We start from the raw sequence: 20,106 nt of genomic DNA on the forward strand, positions 1-20,106 counted from the left end.
CAATTTCAAGCCATGAAATGATGGGATTTGAGTTTGTCTCACTTTTGGCAGATGATAAATTTCAGTCACATTGCAGCTTTCTCATTCTGGTCACAGAGTCTTTTCTTTGAATATGTTTTCCAAGCAAATACTAACTGTGCTTTCGTATTGTGTTGGTAACCATGACTTCATTTTTAAATATAAGTCTTCCTCTGATTGTCTTCTTGGTGTTTTCAGTTTTCATTCTCTTATTTCTGCCCACCATTTCCAGAGTTGAGTGTCTTCCCATCGGTGCTATAAAGCACAAATAACAAAATAATAATAGTAATATTTACCAAAATATTTCTCATTTAATTTAAGAGAATTAAATGAGAAATACAGTATAGTATACAGTACACAATAAGTATTTTGCTAAGTATTTACCAAAATAAGTATTGAAGTATTTTGGTGAGTCCTATGAAGTTCATACTACTATTTCCCCCATTTTATAAATGAGGGAAGCACAATCTTGTATTTAAAAAATAATCAAGTCTGTATTCCCTATCACTGTGATATGTCACCACCCTATATTATAAAGTGCTCTATCTAGGGGTAACCTTTTTACTTAAGTCAACATTAATCTCCTTTGTCATTCATTCATACTCATCTTCTTTCATTTGACAAATACTAATTGACGCCAGACATTGTGCAAGGCTCTGGGAACGCAGATGTGAATGAGTCTAGCCCCTGCCCTTGAAACGCTTATGGATGACTTAAATAAATATTAACAGTGCCTGAGACAATGGATACCAAAAAGTGCACCATGTCATCCCAGGTAGTGCAGCAAATGCACAGGGTTGCTACACAATATTAAAATTTTTATGGGAAACACAGCAACATCTATTAGATATTACATGAATTGCTTTCAATTTATGTATACTTTTAAATGGCTATTAAATTAATAAATACTTCTTGAGGTGTTTAGATTTAACCATTTAATAAATAGTACTAACTCTTCAGAGTATTTTTTGGCCTAGAATATACGGAAAAAAGTACTAATTACACCATGGATAGAGAAAGTTTGGGAATTTCTGACCTATGGGAGGCAGTTTGAGATTTCCATCAGAACAATTTAAAGTATCCAACAAACAAAACCGAACTAAGGAACTATTATTGGAACTAAGAGAACAAAATGAGACAGTAAATTTGATTATGAAAGTGATATCCAATTGAATATACAGAAATACTTGCATATTTTCCTCACAAAGATATTTAAATCAATCTCATTTAAATGAGCTTGACTGGCTTCAGGATAATAGTTAATTTGAATTCAGATTATGAAAGTTTTCTAGGAAATAGGTCAAAATGCTTTTCATTTAGTGATCTAATTATGTAATTTGGCTTATGTCTAAATAATAAAAGCATAATGGGCTATCAATTTTATTAATTTGAAGATGGCATTTTTTGATGCTTTATTCTATTGCTTTTAACCTTAGGCAAACTGAATGTACTGAATAAGAAGAGCATATTATGCTGTCACCTTAAGAATATATGATTATAGCATCTCAGTGGATGGGTAGACATCTCATAGAAAAATAACTGTAAATCTGAGGGAAAGACGTATTTGACAGTTCAATGTCTACACACTTCTACTTTCCTCTAGTTTGAATTGCCGCAAGCCTCTCTATAATTTGAGGCCTAGAGCATGTTGAAATTGTTAGCAATGTTCCCTTAACTACATTCTCATAAAAAGATGATTATGTGATGCTAAGAGGATTTGTTGACATGAAGGAGAATTTTTATTGCAGAAGTCTGCTTTCAAGGAAAAAAAAAAGAGAATCAATGAAAAATAGCAATTGGATCATTTTCTAGGATATTAGAGAGATTACCACTGGGACTTGCTCCCATTATCTCAGAGCTAAGACATAACTATACTTTTCATATCACCAAGTGAGGGAGTGAAGGATGAGAAAATGTGAATGATCCATTAGGGAGAACCTATGTGCGAGAGAATGATACTAATGAAATATAGGATTACATGTAAGGTCTGTATATCCAAGTGTAAAGGGTAGGATGGTGTCATAAAAAAAAAAGAAGTTCACTTTGACTAACAGAAGATCTTGATTCAGCATTGTTTCTGCCTTTTATTTAGATATATGACCTTAACCTTTTACTTAACCTTGTTGAACCTGTTTCCACAACTTCGAAAGACCATTGATGAATGGAGTAAATGAGGCAGTATAGGTAAAATACTCAGGGCAGAGCCTTGAATGTAATAAACTTGATCAGTCACATTTGACTGCTAGTAAAAGACTGACTAATGACATACACAAAATAGAAGTTATTTTCTTTTTCTGTTACTAAAAAAATTCTGGAAAGTTCCGGTCCTCATCTGGTAAAGTATCTTCATAATTTCATTAGCATTCTGCTTTCTGCTTCATCTTCCTTGGCATTGGACTTTCAAGATCTCATTCTAGTTCAAAAGGGTACAGAAGCTCTAACTATCATACTCAGATTCGAGGCAAGATGAGGGGGGATGGAGTATGTGACAACTGTCAATGCTCCTTTAGGTGAGATTTTCTGAAGATTCTGTCCAACAACTTGTTACATTTCTTTAGTTGTAACTTAATGACGTGGCATAACTAGCCTGAAAAAGTTTGCCCCTTAGCAGGGCACATGAATTTCTGAAATTAAACAAGATCTTGTTAGAGAGTCCTCTTAGAATGAAGAGAAGAATAAGGAACTCATGGTCTCTCCCATAAGCTCTCTATCTTACCCATTTAATATGAACCTTTATTTCTTCACCTCTAAACTGATTATAATAATATCTGCTTTTTTGGATTGATGAGATGATTAAATGTGATTATATATGCCAAGGTTACAGTCATCATTTATTGAATAAATAATTAAGCGTTAATGGTTAAATTCTAAGGTATCCTTTAGGATCCACTGTGTCTCTTTAAATTACTCTGATTTTTAAATCTCTAGTCGACTTCATAAATATTGTTGATGCTTTTATCAGAAATTACCTTTTATATTAACATTCTTATATATACTTTCTGACTGATTCAGTGATCTTAATTGATTTTTTTTCTAAGAAGATTTTCAGATTCTCCTCCTACTATGTAAATAAGAGCTTAATTACTTCATATAAAACTTTATAAAGTACAACCAAATACTTGGAAAATAGGATAATCCATTTAGGTGTAAATTTGGATTTCCATTATATTTAACACAAAATAATGAAAATTAGAATAAAATTTATGCTAACATTTTACTGAGCATAGTTGAAAATGCTCAGGAAACACTTAGCTATCTTATTTTAAGGTTTTTAAAAAATATTTTACATTTGTTTAAAATTTCACAGTTGATAAATTACTTCTACATATTCCTAATGTTTCATTTCCTCATAATAATAATTCTGTAACTTTATATATTTTTTTAAAGTTAGCCGGGAAATAAGAACTGCTCAAGGAGCCACAGACCACTTTAGAATTATTATATAAATTCTGTTCTTCTAGGTCCAGTGCACATTTCATTCCATAACAGTCATCTCCATTTGGAACATGATATATAAAATCGTTGGCACCATATGGATATTGGACTGCACTGATCCTTTGTCATAAACCTAAACTGTTAATTTCAACATATTTAATAGTTACCTGGATTATAATCTATAAAAGGCAGAATTATGATTATTTCTCATATGTGACTTTGAGAGTGCTTTGTTATTAGTCATTCAAACATTTTTGAGTGCTATATTTACTTTTTTCAGGCTACTAGTCATTAAGTAGGATTATTTGAATTTAAGTAGTTTATTTGAAACACTATTATGTCTTGATGTTCACATTGCTGTTGTTTATCGACATTCTTTTTCAGAAAGTCTTTCTGTTGATAACATTTTCATATAAATTCTTAGGTAGTGAATATTCATAGGTAGAATAATCTAAATGCTATCTTCAGAAATATATTTTTATATGATATTTGATTTAATGGCTATAAATTAAAAATTTAAGTTATTTCCTTTTATTGTCCATAGATGGTATTCATACCATGACTAAAAATAAAGACCCATAATATATTAAAAAGTTGATATCCTTTTGAAGTATTTTGTTTTCATAAAACAAAACTAACCTGAAAAATTTTCCAAAGTGGTAAGAAAAATTTTTGTAAAATTTGGAAAAAAAAATTTTTCAAACATTAGAAATCATTTTTTTTAAGCTGTGGTAAGAAAAATTTTGTAAAATTTGAAAAAAAATATTTAAACATTAGAAACCATTTTTTTATCTAAAGAAAATAATCTGACATGAATACATATTTTGGATGCTTACATATTTTCATCGAAATTTATTTATACTTGTGAAATATATTATGCTGGAAAATGATGCAAAACTATATAAAGAGCTAATCACCATTATGGTTTATAAAAAGACACCACACAAACACACACACACACACGGACACACACGTACCTGTACACACACACACACACACACACACACACACTTTATTTGGAAAAGACTATAACACTATCCTCACAATGTTAGTATCTTTAAGTGCTGGAATGGAAGTTAGGTAATTTTATCATTTATGCTTTTATTATTTTTCAAAGCTCCTTTAATTAAAAGGCATTCAAATACAAAGTGAAAAGATAAAAAATGTTTAATTTGGTTAATTCAAAAATATTTACTGAGTATGACTAGATATCCCTATTCATATATACAGCTATAGAATTAATTTTGTAATCTGACCAAAATGGAAATTGTGCATTAGCTTGAATCTTTCTATAATTTACTATCTAGTTCCTTTTGTGAGACTACTTCCTTAAGAAAAGATTTAGTAATGGGATTTTGGATCAAAGGCTAAAGTCAGTTTTAAGTTTGAACGCACTAATTTTTTTCATACCTTAATAATTTTGAATGTTGTAATTGATTTTATCTTTATCTGCTTGATATGGGAATGATTAGTCTTATTTTCAGTTCTATTCTTTGGATAAAACGAGATTGAACTACATTTAATTAATTTACCAGAGTTTTTATGAATTGCCTGTTTCATATTTGCCTGATTTTCTATTAGTGTGTTGGGTTTTTATCTATTGTTTTATAAAAGTTCTTTGTGTATTATACCCTTTCTGTCAAGTGTTTTCCCCTTTTTATTTTCTCTTTCTATTTTAAAGCCTTACTTATAGTAACTATTTTCCACACATCATTACAATGTTTTTTAAAGTAGTTAAATATATCATGGTTAAATATATCATAATAGTTAACATATTTTCACTCTTATAGAAAAGGTTTAGAAGGGCCTTTATCACCAAATTATATACAAAAAATTTACTAAGTCATATTTTTATGGTTGAATATCTTCAATACAATTTCTTATATTTCTAGAAGTTGTTTTGCTGAAATGAATAGAGATAGAAATGATGTTCTACTTTTTGCTTTTACTTTCCAATGGACGTTCAGAATTCTTAATATTAATTTTTGAATTATAGTGTTATCTCCACTGATTTGAAAGACAAATTTTGTTATATATAATTTTCCCATATACTTGATAATTAAAATAAATCTAGACTGTTAAAATGTGAACAGTTAACAAAAGTTATTGATTCATTATTTCACAGAACTGTTAGTATCCATCTTTTACTCTCTTTCATTCATACAGTGCCAACAGATTAAGAGCCTGCTCGGTACTAGATAGTCATAGTTCATGGTCTCTGACTTCAAGAATCTTAAAATTGAGACTATTTATATTTACCTGCAAATTAACAAGTATGAATCTCTCAGATGAAGATCTGTTTTTGATAGAATATTAGAATAACGAAGCAATGAATAAATTATTTTAAGAAAGATTGTGAAGAGAAAAGTTTTCTCCTTACAACTTGTTAAAAAAGAAACTTTCATTCCTCAAGTAGTTGAAAATACGAGTCAGAGTATTACTGCTGAAAATGATCTTAAAGATTGTTTGTTTCTACCCCCATATTTTATATGTAAGAAAACTGTTACCCAAAATAATAAATGGCTAAATCAAGATCACATTTTGAGCTACTTTCAGAGGTTGGATTAGAACCTAGATTCCAAAATGGTCCTTTCATTTTGGTTTATCAAGTCATTTCCATGGTATGAGAAAAGATTCACGGTGACAAAGCTATTATTGTTTCCTCCTCTTCTAACATTTTATAGCACTATTACATTATTTCTGAAAGTTAACCATGTTTTATTGTGCATTATAGAATTCTCTTTTCTCTCATCTCCCATATCTCTCTGTTCTAATTCAATGATTTTCTCTTTAAGCATATTGGTTCTCTTCACTGTGAGATTAATTCTTCTGTCTTCTATGTACTCTGATTTAGAACATATTTTGGGATATTTCTATGGAAATATGACTCATATTTTTTCTTCCTGTGTTCACTTGTAAGATTTCTGATAGTTTGTCTTAAAATATCTGCATAGTTGATAGAGAAAAGAGACAGGACAGACAGGATTACAAACTTAATTGTTTTTAAACTTATATTAAATCTTACTAAATAAAAAAACACTCAAAAGACAACTTTCTTTAGTCAGTCATTAATATCTGATGCACTGCACACCATTATTCTTATCACAGAAATAAACATACATGAGGTTATAATGTTACTTAAGGGGGTTTATGTTTCTATTTAACAAGCTGGCCTTCTCTGCCGTGGAAAGATTAGAAACGAGAAGAGCTGTTTTTAGGATCCTAAATAAATCAGCAGTTGATTAATTAGTGGAGAATGAACTTTAGTTACCATGCTCTTAAAATGAGGGCTGAATTAGTGCTAAGAGCAGTTTATTTTTTGAAGACAGCACTAATGTTTCAGAATAGAGAAAAATAAATGGCTTGATCATTGGCTTAAGCATTTGATTTTGGGGGTTTATTCTATTTAATTCTCCTCAGTAATTCTTTAGGGGCATTGACAGAAGCACTCTTAACTTGCACACAATGTATGAAGAGTATAAAAGTGAATTTTATGATTATAATACTTTTGATACACTATCTAACATATTTTTAATAAAGGATAAGTGTTAAAAACAATAATCTTTCAGGAAGCTATATTCTTTCAGATCCTAAATCTGACATCATCTTACCTTTTTGTACTGAATAGGATAGCTCCCTTTTGCAGAGACTGTTCCTCATCTCTATTGTGTGCTTTTGTTGAGGGGCTTAGCAATCCCTTCTTACCCATTTATATAAGCATATGTTACAGAGACTGTGAGTTTTTGGGATGCAAAGCCAATGTTCAAATAAGCATGTAGTTCTTGATAAATGGGCACAAGTGACTTATTAGCTCTGGAATTCTGAAGTTGAAAGGATAGCTATTAGCATAATGTTATGCATGAGGAATGTAGTGGATGTCACTCTACAACTTTCAATATAATGCGCCATTTGGAGTAGCTTTTAAATATATTATGGTTTAGTGGTTACTTTTTAATTAGATTTTCTTATAGTATAAATGAAAGGTAATGCATTATGTATGTAATGCTTACTCATTTAAAAACCATACTACATATTTCTGAAACAAATTTATTGTAATTTTTCATTTTGCTGGTTAAAATATATTATATAAAACACCACTAAATTATGACTTTTATTATTAATCCTTGAATGACTTGCTCTAAAGTTATGACTTAGATATTTTGCAGGTATTTTGCTTTTTCAGGAAAATGCAAAAGATTGCTCTTTAATTGGAGCATGTAAGAGCTGTTTAGTTCTCCTTTTTGGAGAAAACCTGGATCATACATTTTTACCATCACTCAAATCATGTTAAAATGAGTTTTAAAAAAATTGGTGTTCTAAATTTCCAACTCATTTAAAGCTAATATCATTTTGCATAAATTTGTAATATATTTATGCTTACACAATTTATCCTCACTTTTCCTAATATTTTTCACATTCAAAGCAACATGAATGGAAGAAAATTTTTAAACATTTTTATAATGATTCACTGCTCCTTTTTCAGCCTATGTTTCTCCTTTATATTCTCAACTGCTCCCTTTAGCAAGATTTTGACTTATTCCAAATTTAATATAAAATAAACAAGTCAGTTGGAGAGGGGGGTGGACAGAAATTTTTATATTAATTACTTCGATAGCTCTGTTTGTGTTTACTAAAGAATTTGTTAAACCAAAAATTAGAAATGAATTATAACCAGTATCGGAAACTGTAGTTTATCTCTAGGATGTTCTTATGTTATTTGTTTTACAATCAGGTCTGTTGGACTTCAGGTGGGACCTACCAACTCATCAAGCTGGAGTCTTCCTAACTTCCTAAATTTTTGGGGTCCAGTTTTGTAATTTCTAGTTTCCCTGGGTAAAAACAGTTATATCACTTACAGTTTCCCTGGGTAAAGAATCAGTTCATTCCACTTTCTTTCACTTTCAGGAGGTTTGAGTTTATTTGGCTCCATCTTACATGCCCCACTCCAGAAGAGCTCACCATGGTGAAAAATTCATCTGTGTGAATAATAAAGTCTAGGGAGTAACCATCCTAAGTTCCCATAGATTCCCTACATATTGTTAACATCATTTATTGGTCAGATTCTTTCTGTTTTTATTAGTTACATATCCTTTACTACATCTGGTCAAATTTGATTTATTTTATAGTATCATAAACAGTAAAATTTTGATTTAAACTAAATTTAAAATTTAGTTTAAATTATAGTATCATAAACAGTAAAAAGCTAAAAGATTTTCTTTGAAGTAGAATTTAACCATCTCTTTCTGTTCTTGCAGTGGCAAAATACATTCTCCTCATCAGGTTCCTCAAATGCTGATTAATCTTTGCTTGTGGCTCTGACTATTGTTTGAAAGCAGAAAAAAAAAAAAAAAAAGAATAAAGGGTGTGTATGTGTTGTATGTAATGGGAAATTGAATTACTTGATTTATTTTCAAAATGAGCCAGAGGAAGATAGATGGAATAATAAAGTAAACAAGACTTAAATATATATTGCAGAATGAATATGTGTAATAGTAAGTATGTATTATATGGGGTATGAAGACTTCAGATATCTGTTTTTCACTACTTTTTCTTTTCAAATAAAGTCCTTACATAAGCTTAAATATTGATTATAACTTATTTTCTTGTCTCAGCAAATTTTTCATGACATTCGGGTTACTTGATCTGAAGGAAAACTGGCTGTGACATCTGTCAACACATTGATTTCCAGGGTTGATACAGATGGTCTGAGCTGATCTCTGGTCTCCCTCACTGCTCTGTTTGTGTCCCTTCCAATGCTACTTGCTCATCCAAAGTAAATGACCTTCTGAAAGAGGACCAGTAATGAAGGGCATTTAAAAGATGTATTCACTTGATATACTTTCTAGATGTTCAAAATTTATTCAAAGATATATTAATCTGTAGAACAGGTAGATGAACTTTGGTGGTTCCTTTTTCCAGAAGCAGGAAAGTGAATAGAGAGGACTGAACTTCAAAATCCACAAACCTGCCTGAGTAGTTAATTGCCATATGACTTCAGTAAGCTATTTTATCTTTCAGACAGTCTTTTTCAACAAAATGGGTTAATAATATCACAAAGGGTTGTTTGCAAAGACTGGACACCTTCATTAAATCAATATTTTTTGGATATCAACTATGGGCCAGGCACTATTATAGGCATTGAGGCTACAGAATTGAAAGAAACAGGTATAAAGAAATCATAAACAAATAATTAAAATATCCATGCCCTCATTGTGATTATTTTCAAGTTTGGTGAGATAGGCAATAACAAAAAAAATAGATCTGTACAATATATACTATGTATGATAGTGATAAATGCCATAGGGAAAAAAATGAAGGAAGGACAGAAGAAAGTACTGGGAAAGGGAGGGTTGCAATTTTAGGTAAAGTAATATGGAAAAGCTTCATTGACAAGACAATTTTAATCAAAGACTTAGGTGGTAAGGGAGAGGCACTAGATAGTTCATATAAAAAAATCTTAGCACAGTTGCTGGCTCAAAGTACAGTGGGTATTTAATGAGTGTTAGCAAGTATTATTGTTATAAATAAATTAATCTTAGTTTTAAGAAAAGATTTTCAATGTGAAATTTGTGGTTTCACTCTGTGATCATAGAAATAGTATGCAACTGAGTTGATAGTACCAGTATTTGGTTGCTTCTCTTTTTTGTTATGTGAAAACATAATCCAAAGAATAAGTCATAGACTCAAAATCTTACTGTCAGAAAGGCAACATAATTGTTTCAGATACATTTATTTTTTTCCCCAAAACTTAAAAAAATATGCCTTAAAATATTGGACTAGAAACTATTCTTTAAAGATTCATACAGAAACTGATAAAGCCAAGTGTTTTTTGCTTGTTTGTTTTCTTAGAAGAGTCTTTTAAAGTACTTAAACTTTGTTTTTACTTCATTATAGAAAGAAAGCTTAAAATAGATGAGTCTCAAACATTGACTTTTATCCATCTTGAATTTCATGGAGCATCCAGAATGATGCATCTTTCCTTTCAAATATTTATCCATCACTTCTAGACGAGTAGTGTATAAGGCAATAAATAACAGACAGATAGAACAGGAGAAAACAGTTTTTTAATGCCTTGTACTTAAACCGTCACTCTGGCAGGAAGTAATAATTGAATGCTGCATTATTTAAGGCAAGGTAATAGACTACTTCCTTTTAGAAGCAAATTACTTTGGGATCAGCTGCTTACCCTCAGACGCCAGCATTTCCTCAATGAAAGGCTGTAGTTGGGAGGTTTGATGTGAGGTGATTGGCTACTGGGACCTAATGCTTTCTATATACACTAGAGCAGGGGTCCCCAAACCCAGGGCCAGTTAGAATCGAGACCACACAGCAGGAGGTGAGTGGAAGGCAGGCCAGTGAAGCTTCCTCTGTATTTGCCACCGCTCCTCAGCTCTATCTAGCACCACTGTCTCAGTTCCACTGCAGATCATCAGGTGTTGGATTGTCATAGGAGCACTGGTTCCTGGTGCCAAAAGGGTTGGGGACCACTGGACTAGAGTTTTTTTTTTGAGACTTCTGGACATCATTCATCATTAAACAAAGAGTGTTGCCAAGTGTATGCTTTTCCGTGTGGTAGGCAGTGGGGTGCATTATAAAAGCACAAACTTGAAACTACAATGATCTGCATTTGACTGTGCTAACTTACTAGTATGGTTCTGGATAAATAACATAATGTCCTGGGATTCAATTTCTTTGCCTGTAAAATGCAAGTAGTAATACTAACTTCATTGAGTTGCTGAGAGGGTTAGGTTAAATAATGTGCATGAAGATCTGGACCTTATTTTTTGGTGTCAACGATATTTACTACTTACAGATAATTTAAAGATCTCAATTTACAAAAAAGATATATAGGTGTTTAGCTGTTGAGATAAGAATAGGTGTTGCAATTTCTATAACCTGTTATTAAAGGGACCCAGGAAACATTAGCACTCTGTAGTGTTCTCACTCTTCCTTTGAATTTTTTTGAAAGTCATATTGTTTGTTATCCCAAAAGATCATGTTTGACTTGAATGCTCTATATTAAGCCTCAGCCTACAAAAATGTTGTGTGTCAAATGTCTGTCCAGTTTTTAAAAATCATCTGGCCAGTATAAGAGAGCAGACTGTACACTAACACTGCCGTGCCCATTGATAGTGTTGGTTGACTGATTTGAGACTATTTGAGTGCCCGTGTTTTAAAAATATAACTTCTACTGAATTGAATAATTACAATTTGATCTATAAAAATACACGTCCTATTTTCAGATACACTTATTTATAGTATTATTCATGATTTACTTGCTTTTGGATGGTAGTCATGATATTTTCTCCGTCAAAACTATAAAATCTGACTTTCATCTTCTCTTTCTAGCAGCAGTTGTTAGTTTGGTCTGTAGGTTAATAGCACAAGGTGGGCCAATAAATAGAAAATAAAATTACTTGTTGTGCTCTTCACTTTTTAATTTTCTTATTGTGGATAGACATTTTTATAGGTGAATGAGTTTTACTTTTTCCACTTTTACTCCATGTTAAAATAATTTTACCATTTTTCTTGATGTTCCATGAACTTAAACTTGACAGTATTTATAATAGCCTTTCAAATTGTTATAGGAGCACACAGTTTTATTTTCAATGTTTTTGGGGATTTTAATCACTTTTTAAATTCTTAATTATGAAGATTTTATAAAATTAAACTTTATTTGATTTCCCCTATTAATATTATTTTGAACACTATTGACAAAAATATGACATTCCTGCAAACATTAATCTTTTGAACATGTAAACATTTGAGAATTTCTATATTAATTTTTTATGTATAATGCTCTCCGATTTTATGTCCAATGCATGTTTCTTTTCACGACAATTTATTTTGAAGATCAAGGTTAAAATCATTGGCATCATGTGGAGATTGGATTACACTGATCTTATACCATAAACCTAAACTGTTAATTTCAGCAAATTAATAGTTAATTACTTGGATTGCTAACACTGAAAAGCAAGGTTCATGGTTTTTTTTCCGCGCCTCCCCCCCCCTCGCCCCCCCCCGTGGCTTTGAAAACGCCTGGTTACTCAAACGTTTTTTGGTGCTATCTACTTATTTACTTTTACAAGTTATTAACTATTAAGTAGGATTATTTTTAATTAAGTAGGTTATTTAAAATTAATCAGTTTGGAACAGTGTTAGATTTGGGTTTTCACATTGATACTGTTTATTTTACCAAAGGACATTATATTTTGCAGTCTGTGTAGAAAGGTTTTACCTATTGATAATATTTTTTGTGGAATCTGAAGGAGTGAATAATCATAGAAAGAATGAATTAGATAATATTCTCAGAACTCTATCGCTATTAAATTTCTGTGATTTAATGGACAGATTTTCAAATTATTTTTTTAAATATCATCACTGAAAACAGCCAGTGAAATATTAAAATGCAAGTATTATTATTTTTATCTTGAAGGCATTTTGTTTTTATAAAAAATAATCTGAAAAAAAAAATACACGTAGTTAAAAAAAGCAGCAAGAAAACCAGTTTCCCTTAGCCTATGTAATCAGAAAGCAACACAATTTATATTAATGTTTATTGAAAGATATTTATATTTCTTAAGAGTATCCAAATATGGGAATAGTTAAAGTTTACAGCATATCCACATATTGGACATTACACAACTTTTAAGAATATTTTATAAGATTAGTTTATGACAGAGGAAATGTTCACAATATAATGCTATGTTAAAAATACATAACTATATATTCACTTTGATCTGAGTTTTGGTTTGTAAAAATATACACATGCATGAATATAGATACATATGTGTGTACATATTTCAGGATTTAATAAATATGGATATTACTTAATTTTCTCTGCTATTTCTATTTTTTCAAATCATGTTTATAAACAATAAGGTTTTGCAAATTATATCTATTCTCAAATATCAGTAATTTTTTAAGCATGTGAATGTTTGATCTTGGTGATTCTTTTATGAGTGGTGTGTCAGAAAGAATCAAAATGGTTAGTTTGTTCTTAAGCTACTAAACATTTAAAGTGCTCATATTTCTTTATGTAAAATAAAGAAATAAGTATCAGTAAAACACATTAACAGTTGTGTTTTCAAATAAAATTGTTGTAACAGGGTGATGATTGAATTTCACACCTTCATACAGGCTGCCTTTTATTGCAGTATAGATGAAATCTAAATAAAAATATTTGCTGTGGTTTTGCTTATTCAAATGCACAGTATGAGCTTATTGTATTATTTTAATCACAATGGCAAGATTTTAGGGCTTTTCTGCATGGCCTTCATGCAGTAGATAATTATGGAGTGTCTAGTTTGTATCAGGCTCTTTGGTAGGCCATGGAGATAATAAAAATAATAAGAATTTTTTTTTCTTTTTTTTCTGTTAGAGAATTTAGTGAAGAGCAATTTTGCAATATAGTGTGTCATTATTAGTATAATATAGGAAGCTTTGGGACAAAGGAACCTAACTCTGGCTGAGATTGTCAAGGAAGGCTAAACAGAGCAATGCATCTGAGCCCAGGCTGGAAATAGGAGTCAAGAAAGAAGAAGAGATTAAAGGGCATTTTCCACACAGAAGACTACATGAACCAAAATGTAACTATGGCAATTGGAGAAATTACAGAAGGAAGATCAGGCTTAAAAACAAAACAAAACAAAAAGCCTGGTAATATTATGTTAACAGTATGAGCATACTTAATTAAGGAGACTATTTGAGAATATCAGTTTATAGTCATAATAAAGGTAACTGTAAAAATATGCTTTTGCATCTACACAGTATTCAGAAATAGTGAATAAATTGTTCCACATGAATTTTCTAATAAATGTTTACGAAGGGATACTTTATTAATTCTTGATAAATATAGTTCATATTTTTGCTTCATTAAACAAACATGTCTTTCCCCCTTTGTCCATTTTGCTTTTTTTGGAGTTTTCGGACTTTGTGTACTATTTAGATCGATAGAACTATTTATCCTTTCTTTCAATGGCTCCAAATTGCTTTATTTTTGTAGTTCTTTTGACTTTTTTAAACTTTATTTTCTCCTTCCAGATAAGACGTCCTGAACCTATTTCTAATAGTCTTCTGACCTAACGTCTTCGACATAGTCAACTTCAGAATTTATGACAACTCCTTTGGCTAATTAAAAATCTTTGTCACTTATTTACTAGGTTGCTTAATTAAGGTTGTGGAGCATCATAGTACACATTAATTCTAGATAATTTTAATGTTTATTTTTTAAACTTTGTCCTTTTGCATAATATAGTAAGTTTATATATTATTGAGTTCTTTCATGTGATGGCACTTTTCATATCATTCAATAAAGAAGGAAATCAAACTAGGACCCAGGGGTTCCCTTAAAGGAATTTTGAAAAATTATATACTTTTCATTTTAAAATTCACATTTAAATATTTCATCATAAGCTTTATTCTTGCAAAAGTTGTAATTTCTTTTTAATATCATCATTAATTATATCCAATGGAATCTAAATATCATAATTTACATAGATGACATTCACCATCATCTATGTAAAAACACTTGAGCAGGTTTTTTATTATGTAGAACATTTACATCTTTTATTTTTCATCTTGAAATCATGTTAAGCAATGTGTTTAGAGTCCTGAAGTCTGTATACTTAACTTCACTCCATTACCTCTCAGACTGTCCTTTTATAACCTCTTCTCAAGGTTGGCTTATTACTTGTAAATCTTTAAAAATGTGTCATGGGGAGGAGAGGCTGGCATACACTCTGATTTAGTTTAGAAATGTCATAAAGATCCTGGAGCGCTGCTTCTTCTTCTTCTTCTTCTTTTTTTTTAAGAGAAGTAAGCTTATATTTACTACGTGTTTCACAAATAAAGCTGGCTGTGTAAGTGCTTCTTAATCATGGTTGCCCATCAGCATTACCTGAGCAGCAACTTGGCTCCCAAACCCCTGTTCTTACTACCCCTGCGCTTAACCGCCTCTCCTGTGGACAGATATGCCCTGCAGGGTACCCATTCAGAAAAGAGAGAATCGGCTCCTCATTAGCACTGCTTCAGAGAGGAGATACAAGAGATTTCCAAGCCTCGAAGGCTGTGTGGTCCCAGGGAGTCCTGGGAGAATGTGTCCAGGGAACTAGTCACTTGCTGTCTGTGATATCTCTGAACAGGCAAAGCCCCCAGGCCATTTTTATAAAGGCCTGATTCGTATGTGGGAGGAGGAAAAGGTAGTTCTACTTGTAAGGTAAACTTTTGCTCCCTTTTCCCTTTTATTCTGAAAAAAAAAAAAAAAAAGCACCCAAGGAGAAGCTATTAAAAAATGCACACTGAAAGATGGCATATCCAGCCCATGACCTAAACTCCTTAAGTCAGGATCACTTGCAGTGTGTACTGTAAGCTAACTGTGATTCTGCCTCCTTTTCCCTGAGTTAAGAACCATTGTCATATTGCTTTATGTCTGGATGGCTTGTTTCAGTTAAAAAAAAAATTATATTGTGTGACTTCAAAATAAAATATCATTTTATTGTCTTGAAAATATAATTTTAAGAAAAAAAATTATTAATAATAGTGTGTCCTCATTCAAGATTTGTGCAATGGTTCTTGTAATGCCAGGCACTGTTTTCAGCCTGGGAAGTAGATTCCCTGCTCTCATAAAGATTATATTCTAGTGGCAATGGGATGGCTAGGTATATTGTTGAAGGAGACAATATACAAGTAAACAAATAGGTAATTAAGGCAATCATAGATACTGAAATTGTTTGAAGAAAGGAAAACAGAATGACCACAAAATGTTGACTTTGAAACATTAGAAATTTTCTATACAATGATTTAGTTTCCTTGCTGTGCACTGCTTTTGGCAGTACTGCTTTTATTGAGTATGCATAGTCAAAATAAGAACTCACTTCTAAGTGCTTGGTATCTAAGGGTTGCAATATCATATTGCTATTTAGATACAACAGTGAAGTCACAGGTGGCCAAATGATTTTTAACCTTGAACTTAAAAGTAGTTAAAGTAAGCAGAATATATAATGAAGAATACATGGAATGAGGACAGGATGAAAGTTGAAAGATTATGTATTTCTTTTGCTACAGACAACAGAGACTTCCCTTTAGCTCATTTCATGAAAATGTATCAAATTTAAGGTTACCACCATATTAGTTTTTGACATAGTTTTGTTCTATATTTAACCAAAGAGATCCACTTAAAATCATCTTAATGAGAATAGCTCCTTAGGTGGTAAATCTTTTGCTCGTATTCAGTATTCATTCCTTTGGTGACTGAAATCATTAATGAGATACTGGTGTGGGTTAAGCAAAGCTAAATGACACAAGATTTCTGATTTCCATGAGTTGCAGTGATTCTGACAAAGATCATTCAATCTGTATTCAAACTATTTTGGTGCAAGAATATGTTAATGTGGCTTAAAAAGGGGCATGAATAAAGTGCAATGAGAATTCAAAAATGAGGGGTCCTCATTTCCTCATTTCCAGTAATAAGGACAAAGGAAAGCACCATGAATGGTTGAGACTGAGGACAACCTCTAAAGGAGAGAGTATCACTAGGTAGGGAAAACAATGAAGGATGTCCAGGTCGAAAATGTAGTATGAGTATAAATATGCACTTGGGAATGTATAAGTCTGTTTAAGAAGCGTAGACCACAATTATTGGAGCTCGAGAAGAATAATTTAAACAACTTTGGGGAAGGTTAGTTGTTACTATGGAAGACCTCAGGAATATCCCCCAAGTGGAGCCTGAGACTGTCAACATAATGGTTTTTCTTTCTTAAGAGATGCAAATGGGATTTTAAAAACTGTGACTATTATCTGTTGTTTTTAAGCAAGTTTCGCTAAGAGATTTGTGCCTTTTCTCAAAAATAAGCTGCACATCTGCAAAAAGTTGAACAAATGTCATCTGTAAATTCTCTATAGGGAGTACTCCTTGATTTAAAAATTATGCTTGCTTTAAAAATCATGTTTACAAATTACATTTCTAAAAGAGACAACTGTAGACCTAAGATAAGAGTCGTGACTGGAATCCATGATAAGAGCATTTTCTCTGCCATCAGGAAAGTAATGCAAGGACGAGAATGCCTCTGCTCACACCCTGCCAGGTTCATGTAGGTGGGATTCTGAAGCAAGGGCAGCCCTTGGTCATTCTCTGATTACAGTGAGAGCAGCTCCAGCTCTGGAGCCAAGTTCACACATGTAAAGACCCCTCACTCCCCATATCGGGCTGAAGGTAGGAAGGGTGTAGGAAAAATCTAGCATTATTAGGTACCACATAAAGGAAGGAATGAATGGAGAATGGAACCCAACTTAGTCTCTCAGAGTCTTGTAATTTCGATTTCGTTATAATAAATAATTAAAATGCAGTATGGCAATGGTAGTCCCTAAAATATCTGGGATTAGACTTCAGTGAATTTAAATGTTAAACTAAAGAGTTTGGGCTTCATTTAAACATGTAAAGGACCTAAAGGGCTTTTTGTTCATATTGTTTTAATTACAAGAATGACTTGCTTAAAGTTGTGTAATAAAAAAAATTATTTCATGTTTGTGTGAAAAATTGTCTTGGAGGAGAAGAAACTTCAGGGTCTTTGCTCATGAAATTGGTAATATTTTCTCCTTACAAAGAGACACTATTTTCCCCCTTAGAAACAGTTTTCTAATGTACTCTAGAGTTTTTAAAGATAAGTTGTTTTTTCTAATATTTTTTCCACATTTATATTAGAAGATCTTGGGTCGATTTAAACATATTTTCTAGCAAGCCCATTATATGTTTAATAGATATATTTTCCAATATCAGCCTGACTAAGATAATGTCAACCTTATATACCATTACTGAAAAATATAATTCATGCATATATTAAAAGGAATTACAGTTTAAGATGAATTCATAATGATGTTGCCATCAAATTTTATGGATCGATGGAGATTATTAGACTTTCTGGAACCATGCTGTTCTTATAAAGGCCTTAGGTGTAGAATGAATATGTTATTTCTTTGTGCTAACCGCAAGAGTCTATAGCAGATGAAAGATAATTCAAGCTTTCATGTTATATAACTAAGTATGGAAAGGAATCTGAGAAGCTTTCCTTATTCCTAAATGTGTCTATTTCTTAATGAGAGAATTAGAATATGGTATTTTAACAGCCCTGGATAAGTTTATCCATTAGCATTCAGCTGAGACCATATACCAAATCAAATACTAAAGTGGTTCCAATGAGGTTTATAATCAGAATTACTGGTTTGAAAAAAAATATATTGAGCAGGATCCTTCAACAATTCTGATTCTGTAGTTCTAATGTGGTTTTGGGCTCTGTGCTTTTTAAATAAGGTCACGTTTGGGGAACACTGCTCTATCAGGTCATGGGGTAGTATATAATAGAAATACAAATACAATAGAAAATATAAGTTAGGAACTTCCTCTTTTATTTTGCTTTCTAGTTTGGCCAAGGGAACACATCAAAAATTAAGTTATATGTGGTATCTAAGGAACAAAAAGAACAAAGTAATCAAAAACAGATTCACAAATATAGTGGACAATTTTGTGGTGGACAAAGGGGAAGGGAGTTAGGAGGTTGGGAGGTTCAGATAATGGGGTGAAGGATTAAAGAAGTACAAATTAGTAGTTGATAATTGGGCATAGGGAGCATGGCAGAGGGAATGCAGTTAGCATTAATATAATGGTTAAGTGGAGGGCCAGGGGAGGGGGAGATCGTTTTATGGACATTATAGATGCTAACCAATGTACTGTATACTTGAAACTAATTTAAATAAATAAATTTATAAAAGAAAAACTTGAAAAAAAAACTAAGTAATACTTTCAAAGCCAGTGAATGGTGAATAAAAATGAATATAAACAAAAAAGAATATACATTAGAAGAATGAACCAAGTATTATTATTTTATTTTTTTCTATAGTAAAATTTATGTAATGTAAATTTGCCATTTTAACTATTTTAGGTGTGCAGTTAAGTGAAATTAAACACATTCACATTGTTGTGCGGTCATCACCACCATCTATTTCCAGAACTTACTCATTTTCCAAAACTAAAATTCTGTACCCATTAAATAATTACTCTCTATTTCCTCCTGGCAACTTCCATTCTATTTTCTGTCTCTATGAATTTGCTCTAAGTCCCTTATGTAAGTGTACTTATACAACATTTGTCTTTTGTACTTGGCTTATTTTACTTAGCATATTGCTTTCAAATTTCATCTATGTTACAGCATGTGTCAGCATTTTATGTTTGTACTAATATTGCATAAGGTGAAGCAAATATACCCCAATAACATCAATTATTTGGCAGAAACTACCATCTAAGTCTCTGGAATTTTTTTCCTTTAGAACCCTGGTATGGTGTCTACTGCACACTAAATATACCACAAAGGCTATAAACTAATGAGCAGGTATTGTTCATTTACTTTTGTTCAGATGTGAAATATTTATGTGGTTTGAACTCAAAGTGTAATAATTTAGTCTGAGGACAGTGACCGAATGTCACATATGATTATGGAGCAAATAAAAGTGAATTTTGTTCATCGTTGTTAAATTAGAACATTTCTATCACTAACACATTTGTGGCAGCATTTTTATGTTAAAGTTGACTGCTTCTAATAACTTTTAAAAATTACCTATATATCATTAAAATATGGTCTGTATGTTTCGATGCAATCACCA

The sequence above is a fragment of the Pteropus vampyrus genome, unplaced genomic scaffold, assembly GCF_000151845.1.
Source record: "Pteropus vampyrus isolate Shadow unplaced genomic scaffold, Pvam_2.0 Scaffold12, whole genome shotgun sequence".
Taxonomy (NCBI): domain Eukaryota; kingdom Metazoa; phylum Chordata; class Mammalia; order Chiroptera; family Pteropodidae; genus Pteropus; species Pteropus vampyrus.